This window comes from Anomaloglossus baeobatrachus, unplaced genomic scaffold, assembly GCF_048569485.1.
Source record: "Anomaloglossus baeobatrachus isolate aAnoBae1 unplaced genomic scaffold, aAnoBae1.hap1 Scaffold_532, whole genome shotgun sequence".
NCBI lineage: Eukaryota > Metazoa > Chordata > Amphibia > Anura > Aromobatidae > Anomaloglossus > Anomaloglossus baeobatrachus.
Window position 1 is genome coordinate 28,666 of NW_027444691.1, and position 19,077 is coordinate 47,742.

Below are 19,077 nucleotides of genomic sequence, written 5' to 3' on the forward strand. Positions count from 1 at the left end.
GTAAGGATGGCAAAGGGTGGCAGTGACGGAAAGTCAGGCAACCTGTCCTGTCCGTCTTTTTGTATCGTGAATTGGAAAGACTGCAAGGGGGAGGGGAGTTGCTTGCGCCCTAAAGGAGGAGTTATTCAGATTCATTGCAGTGGGCGGCGGCTGCAAAACGCACCATTCTTCTTGTTTTTGCTCTGCAAAGCAGCCTTTTCAAGGGTTGGCTTGGGTGACAAAATGTCTTGTGTAGGCGTGGGTTTGTCTCCCTCTCGCTCTCTCTCCCTAAGATGTGTCCGGCATAGGCCAGGGTGCCACTCGAGGCCCAAACCAATTCTGGTTATCGCTTCTCGGCCTTTTGGCTAAGATCAAGTGTAGTATCTGTGAGGCTCGGCAGATGCAATGCACACTGGAAGGTTGCGCTTGCTAGTACTCTTGATGTATAGTATATTCATCTAGAGGAAAACATGGCCCTACCAGGATCGAGGCTATTAGACTGAGTAAGTGTGGGGGCTATGGTGCAATGTGCCCCAGGACTGACGACCCTGGAGTGAGTCTGAGCTTGCTGGCTTGGGACCCCGGCGAGCCTTGGGCTCTGTAGCACACCGTACCTTGCCCTTTCATACTTTCTGAGCATATTGCTCTATCCCGGCCTTCTGGCTAGGAAGGGAAATTTTTATAATCATGGTCGGAGGTCCGTTCAGCTTTGGGCTGAGAAACCAACACCCGGTTGGAGGTCCGGGTCAGCTTCGGCTGAGAAACCAACACCCGGTTGGAGGTCTGGGTCAGCTTCGGCTGAGAAACCAACACCCGGTTGGAGGTCCGGGTCAGCTTCGGCTGAGAAACCAACACCCGGTTGGAGGTCCGGTTAGCCTTGGGCTGAGAAACCAACACCGGTTGACGGTCCGGGCAGTTTCGGCTGCGAAACCAACAACTAGTAGCTCTCTACTCCACTTGGGTAAGATGCCTGGGTGGACGCTGGGAGCAACGACAAGGCTCAACCAGGCTTCGGCTTGGGGGAGCACCGAAGATCCCTGACCCTTGCTGTGGCCTTCTGGCTCGGAGGGACGGGGTTGATTTTTGGGGACCCTCTCCTCACGGAGGGGTCCACACGAATCCTAGCCTTTGCACTGTTTTTGGTGTGACTTCGGTCATGCATTTTTTGCGGTGCTTTGGAAAGCTTCATTAAATCAAAATCTGTTCTTATCAGTTTAATATCTGATACGTCCCCTATCTGGGGACCATATATTAAATGGATTTTTAGAACAGGGAGATGGAAAAAGAGCTTGCTCTGTCCACTCCACGCATTGACCTGGTATTGCAGTACCTCCAGGAACGGTGCACCCCTTCTTAACCCAGTTTCCAAAAGCAGAACTCGATTCACCTGATTCATATTAGCCCGATTAGCGAATTGAAATGAATTTTTATCTAACACACTTTTTACTTGCTTTATTCATCCAAATAGCAAACTCATCACCACTCAACTTCACCAACTCTGCTATGTCCCGTGCAGTATCTTGTTGTCAGTCTAATCTAGATCATGTGTAATTGAATGGAATAGATCCCTTTTGGACAAAGTGGAGTCAGATGCTGCAGTGACCACAGGTGTGAGAGGATCTACAATTGGCATCTGGTGTTATCTCTCTGCTTCCACTCCAAATAAAGTTACCTGTTGTTACCTGAACGTCAAATACTAAGAATGGGCGGCCTATGAAAGAATTAGTACTTTCATTAAGTATACTAAACCGGCTAATTGGGAATAGACAAACTGTAAAAAGCCCTCTGAGAAAGCCCCTCTCTAACCTTTGTTAGTAAGCTTTTCTGTAGCCTGCCTGTTGATGTATTTTCGGTTTGAACAGTGCACAACATGAAGAGACGGAACACTGGCGGCTTGTCACAATGCCCCCCGATGACATCACAATAGCGCTGCTGCCTAGAAAACAAGCTGCGCAGAAGAAGTTGTTCTTTGGGTGGGAGGGTGGGCTAGTGGAAGGAGGGGGCAATCTCTTTTTTTCCCGGGTGGTAGGGGGATGACAGGAGAAGGGAAGCGGGTGGTGAGAAAGGTACAGAGGGCAGGGTTTGGGGGCTGGGAAGGAAAGGGAAAAGATTAGGGTTTGGGGATGATGAAAGGGCTTTCTACGGGTAAGGATGGCAAAGGGTGGCAGTGACGGAAAGTCAGGCAACCTGTCCTGTCCGTCTTTTTGTATCGTGAATTGGAAAGACTGCAAGGGGGAGGGGAGTTGCTTGCGCCCTAAAGGAGGAGTTATTCAGATTCATTGCAGTGGGCGGCGGCTGCAAAACGCACCATTCTTCTTGTTTTTGCTCTGCAAAGCAGCCTTTTCAAGGGTTGGCTTGGGTGACAAAATGTCTTGTGTAGGCGTGGGTTTGTCTCCCTCTCGCTCTCTCTCCCTAAGATGTGTCCGGCATAGGCCAGGGTGCCACTCGAGGCCCAAACCAATTCTGGTTATCGCTTCTCGGCCTTTTGGCTAAGATCAAGTGTAGTATCTGTTCTTATCAGTTTAATATTTGATACGTCCCCTATCTGGGGACCATATATTAAATGGATTTTTAGAACAGGGAGATGGAAAAAGAGCTTGCTCTGTCCACTCCACGCATTGACCTGGTATTGCAGTACCTCCAGGAACGGTGCACCCCTTCTTAACCCAGTTTCCAAAAGCAGAACTCGATTCACCTGATTCATATTAGCCCGATTAGCGAATTGAAATGAATTTTTATCTAACACACTTTTTACTTGCTTTATTCATCCAAATAGCAAACTCATCACCACTCAACTTCACCAACTCTGCTATGTCCCGTGCAGTATCTTGTTGTCAGTCTAATCTAGATCATGTGTAATTGAATGGAATAGATCCCTTTTGGACAAAGTGGAGTCAGATGCTGCAGTGACCACAGGTGTGAGAGGATCTACAATTGGCATCTGGTGTTATCTCTCTGCTTCCACTCCAAATAAAGTTACCTGTTGTTACCTGAACGTCAAATACTAAGAATGGGCGGCCTATGAAAGAATTAGTACTTTCATTAAGTATACTAAACCGGCTAATTGGGAATAGACAAACTGTAAAAAGCCCTCTGAGAAAGCCCCTCTCTAACCTTTGTTAGTAAGCTTTTCTGTAGCCTGCCTGTTGATGTATTTTCGGTTTGAACAGTGCACAACATGAAGAGACGGAACACTGGCGGCTTGTCACAATGCCCCCCGATGACATCACAATAGCGCTGCTGCCTAGAAAACAAGCTGCGCAGAAGAAGTTGTTCTTTGGGTGGGAGGGTGGGCTAGTGGAAGGAGGGGGCAATCTCTTTTTTTCCCGGGTGGTAGGGGGATGACAGGAGAAGGGAAGCGGGTGGTGAGAAAGGTACAGAGGGCAGGGTTTGGGGGCTGGGAAGGAAAGGGAAAAGATTAGGGTTTGGGGATGATGAAAGGGCTTTCTACGGGTAAGGATGGCAAAGGGTGGCAGTGACGGAAAGTCAGGCAACCTGTCCTGTCCGTCTTTTTGTATCGTGAATTGGAAAGACTGCAAGGGGGAGGGGAGTTGCTTGCGCCCTAAAGGAGGAGTTATTCAGATTCATTGCAGTGGGCGGCGGCTGCAAAACGCACCATTCTTCTTGTTTTTGCTCTGCAAAGCAGCCTTTTCAAGGGTTGGCTTGGGTGACAAAATGTCTTGTGTAGGCGTGGGTTTGTCTCCCTCTCGCTCTCTCTCCCTAAGATGTGTCCGGCATAGGCCAGGGTGCCACTCGAGGCCCAAACCAATTCTGGTTATCGCTTCTCGGCCTTTTGGCTAAGATCAAGTGTAGTATCTGTTCTTATCAGTTTAATATCTGATACGTCCCCTATCTGGGGACCATATATTAAATGGATTTTTAGAACAGGGAGATGGAAAAAGAGCTTGCTCTGTCCACTCCACGCATTGACCTGGTATTGCAGTACCTCCAGGAACGGTGCACCCCTTCTTAACCCAGTTTCCAAAAGCAGAACTCGATTCACCTGATTCATATTAGCCCGATTAGCGAATTGAAATGAATTTTTATCTAACACACTTTTTACTTGCTTTATTCATCCAAATAGCAAACTCATCACCACTCAACTTCACCAACTCTGCTATGTCCCGTGCAGTATCTTGTTGTCAGTCTAATCTAGATCATGTGTAATTGAATGGAATAGATCCCTTTTGGACAAAGTGGAGTCAGATGCTGCAGTGACCACAGGTGTGAGAGGATCTACAATTGGCATCTGGTGTTATCTCTCTGCTTCCACTCCAAATAAAGTTACCTGTTGTTACCTGAACGTCAAATACTAAGAATGGGCGGCCTATGAAAGAATTAGTACTTTCATTAAGTATACTAAACCGGCTAATTGGGAATAGACAAACTGTAAAAAGCCCTCTGAGAAAGCCCCTCTCTAACCTTTGTTAGTAAGCTTTTCTGTAGCCTGCCTGTTGATGTATTTTCGGTTTGAACAGTGCACAACATGAAGAGACGGAACACTGGCGGCTTGTCACAATGCCCCCCGATGACATCACAATAGCGCTGCTGCCTAGAAAACAAGCTGCGCAGAAGAAGTTGTTCTTTGGGTGGGAGGGTGGGCTAGTGGAAGGAGGGGGCAATCTCTTTTTTTCCCGGGTGGTAGGGGGATGACAGGAGAAGGGAAGCGGGTGGTGAGAAAGGTACAGAGGGCAGGGTTTGGGGGCTGGGAAGGAAAGGGAAAAGATTAGGGTTTGGGGATGATGAAAGGGCTTTCTACGGGTAAGGATGGCAAAGGGTGGCAGTGACGGAAAGTCAGGCAACCTGTCCTGTCCGTCTTTTTGTATCGTGAATTGGAAAGACTGCAAGGGGGAGGGGAGTTGCTTGCGCCCTAAAGGAGGAGTTATTCAGATTCATTGCAGTGGGCGGCGGCTGCAAAACGCACCATTCTTCTTGTTTTTGCTCTGCAAAGCAGCCTTTTCAAGGGTTGGCTTGGGTGACAAAATGTCTTGTGTAGGCGTGGGTTTGTCTCCCTCTCGCTCTCTCTCCCTAAGATGTGTCCGGCATAGGCCAGGGTGCCACTCGAGGCCCAAACCAATTCTGGTTATCTCTTCTCGGCCTTTTGGCTAAGATCAAGTGTAGTATCTGTTCTTATCAGTTTAATATCTGATACGTCCCCTATCTGGGGACCATATATTAAATGGATTTTTAGAACAGGGAGATGGAAAAAGAGCTTGCTCTGTCCACTCCACGCATTGACCTGGTATTGCAGTACCTCCAGGAACGGTGCACCCCTTCTTAACCCAGTTTCCAAAAGCAGAACTCGATTCACCTGATTCATATTAGCCCGATTAGCGAATTGAAATGAATTTTTATCTAACACACTTTTTACTTGCTTTATTCATCCAAATAGCAAACTCATCACCACTCAACTTCACCAACTCTGCTATGTCCCGTGCAGTATCTTGTTGTCAGTCTAATCTAGATCATGTGTAATTGAATGGAATAGATCCCTTTTGGACAAAGTGGAGTCAGATGCTGCAGTGACCACAGGTGTGAGAGGATCTACAATTGGCATCTGGTGTTATCTCTCTGCTTCCACTCCAAATAAAGTTACCTGTTGTTACCTGAACGTCAAATACTAAGAATGGGCGGCCTATGAAAGAATTAGTACTTTCATTAAGTATACTAAACCGGCTAATTGGGAATAGACAAACTGTAAAAAGCCCTCTGAGAAAGCCCCTCTCTAACCTTTGTTAGTAAGCTTTTCTGTAGCCTGCCTGTTGATGTATTTTCGGTTTGAACAGTGCACAACATGAAGAGACGGAACACTGGCGGCTTGTCACAATGCGCCCCGATGACATCACAATAGCGCTGCTGCCTAGAAAACAAGCTGCGCAGAAGAAGTTGTTCTTTGGGTGGGAGGGTGGGCTAGTGGAAGGAGGGGGCAATCTCTTTTTTTCCCGGGTGGTAGGGGGATGACAGGAGAAGGGAAGCGGGTGGTGAGAAAGGTACAGAGGGCAGGGTTTGGGGGCTGGGAAGGAAAGGGAAAAGATTAGGGTTTGGGGATGATGAAAGGGCTTTCTATGGGTAAGGATGGCAAAGGGTGGCAGTGACGGAAAGTCAGGCAACCTGTCCTGTCCGTCTTTTTGTATCGTGAATTGGAAAGACTGCAAGGGGGAGGGGAGTTGCTTGCGCCCTAAAGGAGGAGTTATTCAGATTCATTGCAGTGGGCGGCGGCTGCAAAACGCACCATTCTTCTTGTTTTTGCTCTGCAAAGCAGCCTTTTCAAGGGTTGGCTTGGGTGACAAAATGTCTTGTGTAGGCGTGGGTTTGTCTCCCTCTCGCTCTCTCTCCCTAAGATGTGTCCGGCATAGGCCAGGGTGCCACTCGAGGCCCAAACCAATTCTGGTTATCGCTTCTCGGCCTTTTGGCTAAGATCAAGTGTAGTATCTGTTCTTATCAGTTTAATATCTGATACGTCCCCTATCTGGGGACCATATATTAAATGGATTTTTAGAACAGGGAGATGGAAAAAGAGCTTGCTCTGTCCACTCCACGCATTGACCTGGTATTGCAGTACCTCCAGGAACGGTGCACCCCTTCTTAACCCAGTTTCCAAAAGCAGAACTCGATTCACCTGATTCATATTAGCCCGATTAGCGAATTGAAATGAATTTTTATCTAACACACTTTTTACTTGCTTTATTCATCCAAATAGCAAACTCATCACCACTCAACTTCACCAACTCTGCTATGTCCCGTGCAGTATCTTGTTGTCAGTCTAATCTAGATCATGTGTAATTGAATGGAATAGATCCCTTTTGGACAAAGTGGAGTCAGATGCTGCAGTGACCACAGGTGTGAGAGGATCTACAATTGGCATCTGGTGTTATCTCTCTGCTTCCACTCCAAATAAAGTTACCTGTTGTTACCTGAACGTCAAATACTAAGAATGGGCGGCCTATGAAAGAATTAGTACTTTCATTAAGTATACTAAACCGGCTAATTGGGAATAGACAAACTGTAAAAAGCCCTCTGAGAAAGCCCCTCTCTAACCTTTGTTAGTAAGCTTTTCTGTAGCCTGCCTGTTGATGTATTTTCGGTTTGAACAGTGCACAACATGAAGAGACGGAACACTGGCGGCTTGTCACAATGCCCCCCGATGACATCACAATAGCGCTGCTGCCTAGAAAACAAGCTGCGCAGAAGAAGTTGTTCTTTGGGTGGGAGGGTGGGCTAGTGGAAGGAGGGGGCAATCTCTTTTTTTCCCGGGTGGTAGGGGGATGACAGGAGAAGGGAAGCGGGTGGTGAGAAAGGTACAGAGGGCAGGGTTTGGGGGCTGGGAAGGAAAGGGAAAAGATTAGGGTTTGGGGATGATGAAAGGGCTTTCTACGGGTAAGGATGGCAAAGGGTGGCAGTGACGGAAAGTCAGGCAACCTGTCCTGTCCGTCTTTTTGTATCGTGAATTGGAAAGACTGCAAGGGGGAGGGGAGTTGCTTGCGCCCTAAAGGAGGAGTTATTCAGATTCATTGCAGTGGGCGGCGGCTGCAAAACGCACCATTCTTCTTGTTTTTGCTCTGCAAAGCAGCCTTTTCAAGGGTTGGCTTGGGTGACAAAATGTCTTGTGTAGGCGTGGGTTTGTCTCCCTCTCGCTCTCTCTCCCTAAGATGTGTCCGGCATAGGCCAGGGTGCCACTCGAGGCCCAAACCAATTCTGGTTATCGCTTCTCGGCCTTTTGGCTAAGATCAAGTGTAGTATCTGTTCTTATCAGTTTAATATCTGATACGTCCCCTATCTGGGGACCATATATTAAATGGATTTTTAGAACAGGGAGATGGAAAAAGAGCTTGCTCTGTCCACTCCACGCATTGACCTGGTATTGCAGTACCTCCAGGAACGGTGCACCCCTTCTTAACCCAGTTTCCAAAAGCAGAACTCGATTCACCTGATTCATATTAGCCCGATTAGCGAATTGAAATGAATTTTTATCTAACACACTTTTTACTTGCTTTATTCATCCAAATAGCAAACTCATCACCACTCAACTTCACCAACTCTGCTATGTCCCGTGCAGTATCTTGTTGTCAGTCTAATCTAGATCATGTGTAATTGAATGGAATAGATCCCTTTTGGACAAAGTGGAGTCAGATGCTGCAGTGACCACAGGTGTGAGAGGATCTACAATTGGCATCTGGTGTTATCTCTCTGCTTCCACTCCAAATAAAGTTACCTGTTGTTACCTGAACGTCAAATACTAAGAATGGGCGGCCTATGAAAGAATTAGTACTTTCATTAAGTATACTAAACCGGCTAATTGGGAATAGACAAACTGTAAAAAGCCCTCTGAGAAAGCCCCTCTCTAACCTTTGTTAGTAAGCTTTTCTGTAGCCTGCCTGTTGATGTATTTTCGGTTTGAACAGTGCACAACATGAAGAGACGGAACACTGGCGGCTTGTCACAATGCCCCCCGATGACATCACAATAGCGCTGCTGCCTAGAAAACAAGCTGCGCAGAAGAAGTTGTTCTTTGGGTGGGAGGGTGGGCTAGTGGAAGGAGGGGGCAATCTCTTTTTTTCCCGGGTGGTAGGGGGATGACAGGAGAAGGGAAGCGGGTGGTGAGAAAGGTACAGAGGGCAGGGTTTGGGGGCTGGGAAGGAAAGGGAAAAGATTAGGGTTTGGGGATGATGAAAGGGCTTTCTACGGGTAAGGATGGCAAAGGGTGGCAGTGACGGAAAGTCAGGCAACCTGTCCTGTCCGTCTTTTTGTATCGTGAATTGGAAAGACTGCAAGGGGGAGGGGAGTTGCTTGCGCCCTAAAGGAGGAGTTATTCAGATTCATTGCAGTGGGCGGCGGCTGCAAAACGCACCATTCTTCTTGTTTTTGCTCTGCAAAGCAGCCTTTTCAAGGGTTGGCTTGGGTGACAAAATGTCTTGTGTAGGCGTGGGTTTGTCTCCCTCTCGCTCTCTCTCCCTAAGATGTGTCCGGCATAGGCCAGGGTGCCACTCGAGGCCCAAACCAATTCTGGTTATTGCTTCTCGGCCTTTTGGCTAAGATCAAGTGTAGTATCTGTTCTTATCAGTTTAATATCTGATACGTCCCCTATCTGGGGACCATATATTAAATGGATTTTTAGAACAGGGAGATGGAAAAAGAGCTTGCTCTGTCCACTCCACGCATTGACCTGGTATTGCAGTACCTCCAGGAACGGTGCACCCCTTCTTAACCCAGTTTCCAAAAGCAGAACTCGATTCACCTGATTCATATTAGCCCGATTAGCGAATTGAAATGAATTTTTATCTAACACACTTTTTACTTGCTTTATTCATCCAAATAGCAAACTCATCACCACTCAACTTCACCAACTCTGCTATGTCCCGTGCAGTATCTTGTTGTCAGTCTAATCTAGATCATGTGTAATTGAATGGAATAGATCCCTTTTGGACAAAGTGGAGTCAGATGCTGCAGTGACCACAGGTGTGAGAGGATCTACAATTGGCATCTGGTGTTATCTCTCTGCTTCCACTCCAAATAAAGTTACCTGTTGTTACCTGAACGTCAAATACTAAGAATGGGCGGCCTATGAAAGAATTAGTACTTTCATTAAGTATACTAAACCGGCTAATTGGGAATAGACAAACTGTAAAAAGCCCTCTGAGAAAGCCCCTCTCTAACCTTTGTTAGTAAGCTTTTCTGTAGCCTGCCTGTTGATGTATTTTCGGTTTGAACAGTGCACAACATGAAGAGACGGAACACTGGCGGCTTGTCACAATGCCCCCCGATGACATCACAATAGCGCTGCTGCCTAGAAAACAAGCTGCGCAGAAGAAGTTGTTCTTTGGGTGGGAGGGTGGGCTAGTGGAAGGAGGGGGCAATCTCTTTTTTTCCCGGGTGGTAGGGGGATGACAGGAGAAGGGAAGCGGGTGGTGAGAAAGGTACAGAGGGCAGGGTTTGGGGGCTGGGAAGGAAAGGGAAAAGATTAGGGTTTGGGGATGATGAAAGGGCTTTCTACGGGTAAGGATGGCAAAGGGTGGCAGTGACGGAAAGTCAGGCAACCTGTCCTGTCCGTCTTTTTGTATCGTGAATTGGAAAGACTGCAAGGGGGAGGGGAGTTGCTTGCGCCCTAAAGGAGGAGTTATTCAGATTCATTGCAGTGGGCGGCGGCTGCAAAACGCACCATTCTTCTTGTTTTTGCTCTGCAAAGCAGCCTTTTCAAGGGTTGGCTTGGGTGACAAAATGTCTTGTGTAGGCGTGGGTTTGTCTCCCTCTCGCTCTCTCTCCCTAAGATGTGTCCGGCATAGGCCAGGGTGCCACTCGAGGCCCAAACCAATTCTGGTTATCGCTTCTCGGCCTTTTGGCTAAGATCAAGTGTAGTATCTGTTCTTATCAGTTTAATATCTGATACGTCCCCTATCTGGGGACCATATATTAAATGGATTTTTAGAACAGGGAGATGGAAAAAGAGCTTGCTCTGTCCACTCCACGCATTGACCTGGTATTGCAGTACCTCCAGGAACGGTGCACCCCTTCTTAACCCAGTTTCCAAAAGCAGAACTCGATTCACCTGATTCATATTAGCCCGATTAGCGAATTGAAATGAATTTTTATCTAACACACTTTTTACTTGCTTTATTCATCCAAATAGCAAACTCATCACCACTCAACTTCACCAACTCTGCTATGTCCCGTGCAGTATCTTGTTGTCAGTCTAATCTAGATCATGTGTAATTGAATGGAATAGATCCCTTTTGGACAAAGTGGAGTCAGATGCTGCAGTGACCACAGGTGTGAGAGGATCTACAATTGGCATCTGGTGTTATCTCTCTGCTTCCACTCCAAATAAAGTTACCTGTTGTTACCTGAACGTCAAATACTAAGAATGGGCGGCCTATGAAAGAATTAGTACTTTCATTAAGTATACTAAACCGGCTAATTGGGAATAGACAAACTGTAAAAAGCCCTCTGAGAAAGCCCCTCTCTAACCTTTGTTAGTAAGCTTTTCTGTAGCCTGCCTGTTGATGTATTTTCGGTTTGAACAGTGCACAACATGAAGAGACGGAACACTGGCGGCTTGTCACAATGCCCCCCGATGACATCACAATAGCGCTGCTGCCTAGAAAACAAGCTGCGCAGAAGAAGTTGTTCTTTGGGTGGGAGGGTGGGCTAGTGGAAGGAGGGGGCAATCTCTTTTTTTCCCGGGTGGTAGGGGGATGACAGGAGAAGGGAAGCGGGTGGTGAGAAAGGTACAGAGGGCAGGGTTTGGGGGCTGGGAAGGAAAGGGAAAAGATTAGGGTTTGGGGATGATGAAAGGGCTTTCTACGGGTAAGGATGGCAAAGGGTGGCAGTGACGGAAAGTCAGGCAACCTGTCCTGTCCGTCTTTTTGTATCGTGAATTGGAAAGACTGCAAGGGGGAGGGGAGTTGCTTGCGCCCTAAAGGAGGAGTTATTCAGATTCATTGCAGTGGGCGGCGGCTGCAAAACGCACCATTCTTCTTGTTTTTGCTCTGCAAAGCAGCCTTTTCAAGGGTTGGCTTGGGTGACAAAATGTCTTGTGTAGGCGTGGGTTTGTCTCCCTCTCGCTCTCTCTCCCTAAGATGTGTCCGGCATAGGCCAGGGTGCCACTCGAGGCCCAAACCAATTCTGGTTATCGCTTCTCGGCCTTTTGGCTAAGATCAAGTGTAGTCCCTTCATTGGGTTTTCCTTGGTCTTGGCTGGGAGGGGCCCAGGCTTGCACAACCGCCGGCCTCGGGGATTGTTGCGCCTTCTGGTGCTTACGTCCCCTTGTGCTGGTTGGTTCCCGGGCTCGGGGGGCGATCACTCGCGGCACTGTCGCTTTTGTGCGGTGACCGGCGTGCCTTCGGGCAATTATGTAAATATTGGGTGACTTGTCATCCAAACTCGATGGACCGATTTTGGTATGATCGGATTGTCCCTGATGGGATAGCCAACTTAAAAAAAATCTGTTCTTATCAGTTTAATATCTGATACGTCCCCTATCTGGGGACCATATATTAAATGGATTTTTAGAACAGGGAGATGGAAAAAGAGCTTGCTCTGTCCACTCCACGCATTGACCTGGTATTGCAGTACCTCCAGGAACGGTGCACCCCTTCTTAACCCAGTTTCCAAAAGCAGAACTCGATTCACCTGATTCATATTAGCCCGATTAGCGAATTGAAATGAATTTTTATCTAACACACTTTTTACTTGCTTTATTCATCCAAATAGCAAACTCATCACCACTCAACTTCACCAACTCTGCTATGTCCCGTGCAGTATCTTGTTGTCAGTCTAATCTAGATCATGTGTAATTGAATGGAATAGATCCCTTTTGGACAAAGTGGAGTCAGATGCTGCAGTGACCACAGGTGTGAGAGGATCTACAATTGGCATCTGGTGTTATCTCTCTGCTTCCACTCCAAATAAAGTTACCTGTTGTTACCTGAACGTCAAATACTAAGAATGGGCGGCCTATGAAAGAATTAGTACTTTCATTAAGTATACTAAACCGGCTAATTGGGAATAGACAAACTGTAAAAAGCCCTCTGAGAAAGCCCCTCTCTAACCTTTGTTAGTAAGCTTTTCTGTAGCCTGCCTGTTGATGTATTTTCGGTTTGAACAGTGCACAACATGAAGAGACGGAACACTGGCGGCTTGTCACAATGCCCCCCGATGACATCACAATAGCGCTGCTGCCTAGAAAACAAGCTGCGCAGAAGAAGTTGTTCTTTGGGTGGGAGGGTGGGCTAGTGGAAGGAGGGGGCAATCTCTTTTTTTCCCGGGTGGTAGGGGGATGACAGGAGAAGGGAAGCGGGTGGTGAGAAAGGTACAGAGGGCAGGGTTTGGGGGCTGGGAAGGAAAGGGAAAAGATTAGGGTTTGGGGATGATGAAAGGGCTTTCTACGGGTAAGGATGGCAAAGGGTGGCAGTGACGGAAAGTCAGGCAACCTGTCCTGTCCGTCTTTTTGTATCGTGAATTGGAAAGACTGCAAGGGGGAGGGGAGTTGCTTGCGCCCTAAAGGAGGAGTTATTCAGATTCATTGCAGTGGGCGGCGGCTGCAAAACGCACCATTCTTCTTGTTTTTGCTCTGCAAAGCAGCCTTTTCAAGGGTTGGCTTGGGTGACAAAATGTCTTGTGTAGGCGTGGGTTTGTCTCCCTCTCGCTCTCTCTCCCTAAGATGTGTCCGGCATAGGCCAGGGTGCCACTCGAGGCCCAAACCAATTCTGGTTATCGCTTCTCGGCCTTTTGGCTAAGATCAAGTGTAGTATCTGTTCTTATCAGTTTAATATCTGATACGTCCCCTATCTGGGGACCATATATTAAATGGATTTTTAGAACAGGGAGATGGAAAAAGAGCTTGCTCTGTCCACTCCACGCATTGACCTGGTATTGCAGTACCTCCAGGAACGGTGCACCCCTTCTTAACCCAGTTTCCAAAAGCAGAACTCGATTCACCTGATTCATATTAGCCCGATTAGCGAATTGAAATGAATTTTTATCTAACACACTTTTTACTTGCTTTATTCATCCAAATAGCAAACTCATCACCACTCAACTTCACCAACTCTGCTATGTCCCGTGCAGTATCTTGTTGTCAGTCTAATCTAGATCATGTGTAATTGAATGGAATAGATCCCTTTTGGACAAAGTGGAGTCAGATGCTGCAGTGACCACAGGTGTGAGAGGATCTACAATTGGCATCTGGTGTTATCTCTCTGCTTCCACTCCAAATAAAGTTACCTGTTGTTACCTGAACGTCAAATACTAAGAATGGGCGGCCTATGAAAGAATTAGTACTTTCATTAAGTATACTAAACCGGCTAATTGGGAATAGACAAACTGTAAAAAGCCCTCTGAGAAAGCCCCTCTCTAACCTTTGTTAGTAAGCTTTTCTGTAGCCTGCCTGTTGATGTATTTTCGGTTTGAACAGTGCACAACATGAAGAGACGGAACACTGGCGGCTTGTCACAATGCCCCCCGATGACATCACAATAGCGCTGCTGCCTAGAAAACAAGCTGCGCAGAAGAAGTTGTTCTTTGGGTGGGAGGGTGGGCTAGTGGAAGGAGGGGGCAATCTCTTTTTTTCCCGGGTGGTAGGGGGATGACAGGAGAAGGGAAGCGGGTGGTGAGAAAGGTACAGAGGGCAGGGTTTGGGGGCTGGGAAGGAAAGGGAAAAGATTAGGGTTTGGGGATGATGAAAGGGCTTTCTACGGGTAAGGATGGCAAAGGGTGGCAGTGACGGAAAGTCAGGCAACCTGTCCTGTCCGTCTTTTTGTATCGTGAATTGGAAAGACTGCAAGGGGGAGGGGAGTTGCTTGCGCCCTAAAGGAGGAGTTATTCAGATTCATTGCAGTGGGCGGCGGCTGCAAAACGCACCATTCTACTTGTTTTTGCTCTGCAAAGCAGCCTTTTCAAGGGTTGGCTTGGGTGACAAAATGTCTTGTGTAGGCGTGGGTTTGTCTCCCTCTCGCTCTCTCTCCCTAAGATGTGTCCGGCATAGGCCAGGGTGCCACTCGAGGCCCAAACCAATTCTGGTTATCGCTTCTCGGCCTTTTGGCTAAGATCAAGTGTAGTCCCTTCATTGGGTTTGCCTTGGTCTTGGCTGGGAGGGGCCCGGGCTTGCACAACCGCCGGCCTCGGGGATTGTTGCGCCTTTTGGTGCTTACGTCCCCTTGTGGCTAGTGGTTCCTGGGCTCGGGAGGCGATCACCCAGGCACTGCGCTTTTGTGTGGTGGCCTGCTGGCCTTCGGGGCTACCTTGATTCTGAAAATTGCGGATGAAATCTCATCTGTTCTTATCAGTTTAATATCTGATACGTCCCCTATCTGGGGACCATATATTAAATGGATTTTTAGAACAGGGAGATGGAAAAAGAGCTTGCTCTGTCCACTCCACGCATTGACCTGGTATTGCAGTACCTCCAGGAACGGTGCACCCCTTCTTAACCCAGTTTCCAAAAGCAGAACTCGATTCACCTGATTCATATTAGCCCGATTAGCGAATTGAAATGAATTTTTATCTAACACACTTTTTACTTGCTTTATTCATCCAAATAGCAAACTCATCACCACTCAACTTCACCAACTCTGCTATGTCCCGTGCAGTATCTTGTTGTCAGTCTAATCTAGATCATGTGTAATTGAATGGAATAGATCCCTTTTGGACAAAGTGGAGTCAGATGCTGCAGTGACCACAGGTGTGAGAGGATCTACAATTGGCATCTGGTGTTATCTCTCTGCTTCCACTCCAAATAAAGTTACCTGTTGTTACCTGAACGTCAAATACTAAGAATGGGCGGCCTATGAAAGAATTAGTACTTTCATTAAGTATACTAAACCGGCTAATTGGGAATAGACAAACTGTAAAAAGCCCTCTGAGAAAGCCCCTCTCTAACCTTTGTTAGTAAGCTTTTCTGTAGCCTGCCTGTTGATGTATTTTCGGTTTGAACAGTGCACAACATGAAGAGACGGAACACTGGCGGCTTGTCACAATGCCCCCCGATGACATCACAATAGCGCTGCTGCCTAGAAAACAAGCTGCGCAGAAGAAGTTGTTCTTTGGGTGGGAGGGTGGGCTAGTGGAAGGAGGGGGCAATCTCTTTTTTTCCCGGGTGGTAGGGGGATGACAGGAGAAGGGAAGCGGGTGGTGAGAAAGGTACAGAGGGCAGGGTTTGGGGGCTGGGAAGGAAAGGGAAAAGATTAGGGTTTGGGGATGATGAAAGGGCTTTCTACGGGTAAGGATGGCAAAGGGTGGCAGTGACGGAAAGTCAGGCAACCTGTCCTGTCCGTCTTTTTGTATCGTGAATTGGAAAGACTGCAAGGGGGAGGGGAGTTGCTTGCGCCCTAAAGGAGGAGTTATTCAGATTCATTGCAGTGGGCGGCGGCTGCAAAACGCACCATTCTTCTTGTTTTTGCTCTGCAAAGCAGCCTTTTCAAGGGTTGGCTTGGGTGACAAAATGTCTTGTGTAGGCGTGGGTTTGTCTCCCTCTCGCTCTCTCTCCCTAAGATGTGTCCGGCATAGGCCAGGGTGCCACTCGAGGCCCAAACCAATTCTGGTTATCGCTTCTCGGCCTTTTGGCTAAGATCAAGTGTAGTATCTGTTCTTATCAGTTTAATATCTGATACGTCGCCTATCTGGGGACCATATATTAAATGGATTTTTAGAACAGGGAGATGGAAAAAGAGCTTGCTCTGTCCACTCCACGCATTGACCTGGTATTGCAGTACCTCCAGGAACGGTGCACCCCTTCTTAACCCAGTTTCCAAAAGCAGAACTCGATTCACCTGATTCATATTAGCCCGATTAGCGAATTGAAATGAATTTTTATCTAACACACTTTTTACTTGCTTTATTCATCCAAATAGCAAACTCATCACCACTCAACTTCACCAACTCTGCTATGTCCCGTGCAGTATCTTGTTGTCAGTCTAATCTAGATCATGTGTAATTGAATGGAATAGATCCCTTTTGGACAAAGTGGAGTCAGATGCTGCAGTGACCACAGGTGTGAGAGGATCTACAATTGGCATCTGGTGTTATCTCTCTGCTTCCACTCCAAATAAAGTTACCTGTTGTTACCTGAACGTCAAATACTAAGAATGGGCGGCCTATGAAAGAATTAGTACTTTCATTAAGTATACTAAACCGGCTAATTGGGAATAGACAAACTGTAAAAAGCCCTCTGAGAAAGCCCCTCTCTAACCTTTGTTAGTAAGCTTTTCTGTAGCCTGCCTGTTGATGTATTTTCGGTTTGAACAGTGCACAACATGAAGAGACGGAACACTGGCGGCTTGTCACAATGCCCCCCGATGACATCACAATAGCGCTGCTGCCTAGAAAACAAGCTGCGCAGAAGAAGTTGTTCTTTGGGTGGGAGGGTGGGCTAGTGGAAGGAGGGGGCAATCTCTTTTTTTCCCGGGTGGTAGGGGGATGACAGGAGAAGGGAAGCGGGTGGTGAGAAAGGTACAGAGGGCAGGGTTTGGGGGCTGGGAAGGAAAGGGAAAAGATTAGGGTTTGGGGATGATGAAAGGGCTTTCTACGGGTAAGGATGGCAAAGGGTGGCAGTGACGGAAAGTCAGGCAACCTGTCCTGTCCGTCTTTTTGTATCGTGAATTGGAAAGACTGCAAGGGGGAGGGGAGTTGCTTGCGCCCTAAAGGAGGAGTTATTCAGATTCATTGCAGTGGGCGGCGGCTGCAAAACGCACCATTCTTCTTGTTTTTGCTCTGCAAAGCAGCCTTTTCAAGGGTTGGCTTGGGTGACAAAATGTCTTGTGTAGGCGTGGGTTTGTCTCCCTCTCGCTCTCTCTCCCTAAGATGTGTCCGGCATAGGCCAGGGTGCCACTCGAGGCCCAAACCAATTCTGGTTATCGCTTCTCGGCCTTTTGGCTAAGATCAAGTGTAGTATCGTTCGAAAAGGTGGTTTAAGGCTCCGGCCACCTTAGTACAATGATGCAATGCACACTGGAAGGTTGCGCTTGTTAGTACTTTGGGAGGATAGTATATCCATCTAGAGGAAACCATGGCCCTACCAGGATCGAGGCTATTAGACTGAGTAAGTGTGGGGGCTATGGTGCAATGTGCCCCAGGATTGACGACCCTGGAGTGAGTCTGAGCTTGCTGGCTTTGGACCCCGGCAAGCCTTGGGCTCTGTAGCACACCGTACCTTGCCCTTTCATACTTTCTGAGCATATTGCTCTATCCCGGCCTTCTGGCTAGGAAGGGAATATTTTATAATCATGGTCGGAGGTCCGTTCAGCTTTGGGCTGAGAAACCAACACCCGGTTGGAGGTCCGGGTCAGCTTCGGCTGAGAAACCAACACCCGGTTAGAGGTCCGGGTCAGCTTCGGCTGAGAAACCAACACCCGGTTGGAGGTCCGGGTCAGCTTCGGCTGAGAAACCAACACCCGGTTGGAGGTCCGGTTAGCCTTGGGCTGAGAAACCAACACCGGTTGACGGTCCGGGCAGTTTCGGCTGCGAAACCAACAACTAGTAGCTCTCTACTCCACTTGGGTAAGATGCCTGGGTGGACGCTGGGAGCAACGACAAGGCTCAACCAGGCTTCGGCTTGGGGGAGCACCGAAGATCCCTGACCCTTGCTGTGGCCTTCTGGCTCGGAGGGACGGGGTTGATTTTTGGGGATCCTCTCCTCACGGAGGGGTCCACACGAATCCTAGCCTTTGCACTGTTTTTGGTGTGACTTCGGTCATGCATTTTTTGCGGTGCTTTGGAAAGCTTCATTAAATCAAAAAATCTGTTCTTATCAGTTTAATATCTGATACGTCCCCTATCTGGGGACCATATATTAAATGGATTTTTAGAACAGGGAGATGGAAAAAGAGCTTGCTCTGTCCACTCCACGCATTGACCTGGTATTGCAGTACCTCCAGGAACGGTGCACCCCTTCTTAACCCAGTTTCCAAAAGCAGAACTCGATTCACCTGATTCATATTAGCCCGATTAGCGAATTGAAATGAATTTTTATCTAACACACTTTTTACTTGCTTTATTCATCCAAATAGCAAACTCATCACCACTCAACTTCACCAACTCTGCTATGTCCCGTGCAGTATCTTGTTGTCAGTCTAATCTAGATCATGTGTAATTGAATGGAATAGATCCCTTTTGGACAAAGTGGAGTCAGATGCTGCAGTGACCACAGGTGTGAGAGGATCTACAATTGGCATCTGGTGTTATCTCTCTGCTTCCACTCCAAATAAAGTTACCTGTTGTTACCTGAACGTCAAATACTAAGAATGGGCGGCCTATGAAAGAATTAGTACTTTCATTAAGTATACTAAACCGGCTAATTGGGAATAGACAAACTGTAAAAAGCCCTCTGAGAAAGCCCCTCTCTAACCTTTGTTAGTAAGCTTTTCTGTAGCCTGCCTGTTGATGTATTTTCGGTTTGAACAGTGCACAACATGAAGAGACGGAACACTGGCGGCTTGTCACAATGCCCCCCGATGACATCACAATAGCGCTGCTGCCTAGAAAACAAGCTGCGCAGAAGAAGTTGTTCTTTGGGTGGGAGGGTGGGCTAGTGGAAGGAGGGGGCAATCTCTTTTTTTCCCGGGTGGTAGGGGGATGACAGGAGAAGGGAAGCGGGTGGTAAGAAAGGTA

The 19,077-nt window shown here is 47.6% G+C and overlaps 12 non-coding genes and 3 pseudogenes across 12 annotated transcripts; all 15 read left to right on the forward strand.

The window, feature by feature from the left end:
• The first annotated feature begins 324 nt into the window (after positions 1-324).
• LOC142283123 (U2 spliceosomal RNA) lies at positions 325-451 on the forward strand (annotated as a pseudogene).
• A 684-nt stretch (positions 452-1,135) lies between these two features.
• Positions 1,136-1,331, forward strand: LOC142283100 (U2 spliceosomal RNA). The gene has a single exon (XR_012744854.1). It is a non-coding gene; the product is annotated as a U2 spliceosomal RNA (small nuclear RNA).
• A 1,117-nt stretch (positions 1,332-2,448) lies between these two features.
• On the forward strand, positions 2,449-2,639 carry LOC142283076 (U2 spliceosomal RNA). The gene has a single exon (XR_012744834.1). It is a non-coding gene; the product is annotated as a U2 spliceosomal RNA (small nuclear RNA).
• Positions 2,640-3,756: 1,117 nt separating this feature from the next.
• On the forward strand, positions 3,757-3,947 carry LOC142283120 (U2 spliceosomal RNA). Its single transcript, XR_012744861.1, has one exon. It is a non-coding gene; the product is annotated as a U2 spliceosomal RNA (small nuclear RNA).
• Positions 3,948-5,064: 1,117 nt separating this feature from the next.
• LOC142283070 (U2 spliceosomal RNA) lies at positions 5,065-5,255 on the forward strand. Its single transcript, XR_012744829.1, has one exon. It is a non-coding gene; the product is annotated as a U2 spliceosomal RNA (small nuclear RNA).
• Positions 5,256-6,372: 1,117 nt separating this feature from the next.
• LOC142283130 (U2 spliceosomal RNA) lies at positions 6,373-6,563 on the forward strand. Its single transcript, XR_012744862.1, has one exon. It is a non-coding gene; the product is annotated as a U2 spliceosomal RNA (small nuclear RNA).
• A 1,117-nt stretch (positions 6,564-7,680) lies between these two features.
• Positions 7,681-7,871, forward strand: LOC142283132 (U2 spliceosomal RNA). The gene has a single exon (XR_012744864.1). It is a non-coding gene; the product is annotated as a U2 spliceosomal RNA (small nuclear RNA).
• Positions 7,872-8,988: 1,117 nt separating this feature from the next.
• LOC142283072 (U2 spliceosomal RNA) lies at positions 8,989-9,179 on the forward strand. The gene has a single exon (XR_012744830.1). It is a non-coding gene; the product is annotated as a U2 spliceosomal RNA (small nuclear RNA).
• Positions 9,180-10,296: 1,117 nt separating this feature from the next.
• LOC142283133 (U2 spliceosomal RNA) lies at positions 10,297-10,487 on the forward strand. Its single transcript, XR_012744865.1, has one exon. It is a non-coding gene; the product is annotated as a U2 spliceosomal RNA (small nuclear RNA).
• Positions 10,488-11,863: 1,376 nt separating this feature from the next.
• On the forward strand, positions 11,864-12,070 carry LOC142283108 (U2 spliceosomal RNA; annotated as a pseudogene).
• A 1,117-nt stretch (positions 12,071-13,187) lies between these two features.
• Positions 13,188-13,378, forward strand: LOC142283134 (U2 spliceosomal RNA). The gene has a single exon (XR_012744866.1). It is a non-coding gene; the product is annotated as a U2 spliceosomal RNA (small nuclear RNA).
• Positions 13,379-14,714: 1,336 nt separating this feature from the next.
• On the forward strand, positions 14,715-14,898 carry LOC142283105 (U2 spliceosomal RNA). Its single transcript, XR_012744856.1, has one exon. It is a non-coding gene; the product is annotated as a U2 spliceosomal RNA (small nuclear RNA).
• Positions 14,899-16,015: 1,117 nt separating this feature from the next.
• On the forward strand, positions 16,016-16,206 carry LOC142283081 (U2 spliceosomal RNA). The gene has a single exon (XR_012744839.1). It is a non-coding gene; the product is annotated as a U2 spliceosomal RNA (small nuclear RNA).
• A 1,117-nt stretch (positions 16,207-17,323) lies between these two features.
• Positions 17,324-17,465, forward strand: LOC142283125 (U2 spliceosomal RNA; annotated as a pseudogene).
• Positions 17,466-18,162: 697 nt separating this feature from the next.
• Positions 18,163-18,360, forward strand: LOC142283096 (U2 spliceosomal RNA). Its single transcript, XR_012744850.1, has one exon. It is a non-coding gene; the product is annotated as a U2 spliceosomal RNA (small nuclear RNA).
• Positions 18,361-19,077: the final 717 nt, after the last annotated feature.